The 1,634-nt window shown below is 36.6% G+C and overlaps 1 protein-coding gene across 1 annotated transcript in view; it reads left to right on the plus strand.

Moving 5' to 3' along the window:
* Window positions 1-1,634, plus strand: part of LOC107675037 (nuclear receptor coactivator 1-like) — a gene marked incomplete at its 5' end in the record, with an annotated part of 36,239 nt that overhangs the window by 1,072 nt on the left and 33,533 nt on the right. The window lies entirely within an intron of this gene.

Below are 1,634 nucleotides of genomic sequence, written 5' to 3' on the forward strand. Positions count from 1 at the left end.
GATGAGCTTTGTAAAAATCGACGCGTTTCAGAAAGGCGGGGCATAGAAGAGAAACAATAATGTACAGTATGTGGAAAATAATGTGTTTTTTGAACCTTAAACCGCATAAACACATTTCATTACACCAAATACACAAAATAATGTTCTTTTTAGCAACATCATATAACCCCTTTAAAAGCTATATAAAATATAGTATACTTGGACCAGTCTGACTATAAGTAGACTGCAATTTCCTCTCAATGGTTAAATATTGTCTAAGACCAACCAGTGAGACCTTGAGTTGAGTAAAGTCCTTGTGACCCAAGCTCCTTTACTTATCATTGATCGTTTTATTTGTTAGGTGATTATTTTTGGTTGACTTTGAAGCTAAACCAATGTAGTGTTAATTTCATTGGCATTGCTAAATCATGAAACTTGCTGGTATTTACATTTGCTTCAGTAACTGACTTGGATTGCTGTTGTTGTCGCTGTTATTTCCAAATGAGAGGAACCTTGAGAACTTAGAAGTACATTGAAGTGTGAACAAAGCATGTCAACTAGCTCCAAATCCACCTCAGTTATCTCACACTTGAAAGTAATTCAGAACATGCACTCGATCATTCTTCATTTTGACAGCGGTAAACATGTCATCTCATGATTTGCAAGCCTAAAAAAGGGTTTTGTTGGCATGGCAAACTAAAGAGCCTCTGGAATAGTGAATATCACTTATGCAAAGAGGCCACGAGAGGATGTTGATCCAGCGATCTAAAAATTCATCAATGTCAGAAGGCTGTAGGGTCTGCATATTAGGCGGGCAGGCACTGGCTAGCACAAACATTTTAAGCTGTCTCTACGTTCTTTGCAGGACTGTAATGTATACACCATAATCCTTTAAAATGGCACTTGACAGATAGTTGCTGGAGCCGCTCTGCTATATCTGGCACATCTGCATGCGCTGCACGAGGAAATGCATTATTATTAGCTATTTTAAAGCAGTGGGAAATGGGTTAAACTGCTGCATAGGTGACACAGGAGAAAGTATGGCTTAAGCAGGAAGTATAATCAGTCTGTATGACTATAAATGAAGGAAGATATGTGTGACCACTTGTGGTAGGGCTGGGTGATCTGCATTTGGGAACACATTGTGCACCAGTTATACTTTTTCACATATGCATAATTTCCAACATTTTATGGGCAGATGATTACAGCATGTTATGCTTTCACACATTTCAGGTAGATTTGTAATGAGAAGCATTTGCAAACCTGTTGAACATACACTTAAAGGCCTCGCTGGAGTTTTCTGGCAACATAAATGCTTGAAGGTTTAAGCCTTGCAAGTGAAGAAATGAAGTCTTAAGTGCTGCAATTTTAAAACTAAAGTAATATAATATACTTATTATAAAATATTCTTGTTGTTACAGTTCAGAGTTTCAGAGTTACAGTTCAGAGTTTGTTGATAAGAAAATGGTCAAAATTAATTTAACTTCTGTACTGTTCAAAAATGGTGTGGCAATTTTTCCCTGTGGTATTTAAATGGGATTGAATATTGATGTTTTTAAACGTATCAAAGTTATTAAAGAACAGGTCATATGGTATTTTAAAGTGTCCTAATATTGTGTTGGAGTCCCCTACAACAGGTTTAAATGCATCTAAGG

Source organism: Sinocyclocheilus anshuiensis, unplaced genomic scaffold (assembly GCF_001515605.1).
Source record: "Sinocyclocheilus anshuiensis isolate Anshui unplaced genomic scaffold, SAMN03320099.WGS_v1.1 scaffold776, whole genome shotgun sequence".
Taxonomy (NCBI): domain Eukaryota; kingdom Metazoa; phylum Chordata; class Actinopteri; order Cypriniformes; family Cyprinidae; genus Sinocyclocheilus; species Sinocyclocheilus anshuiensis.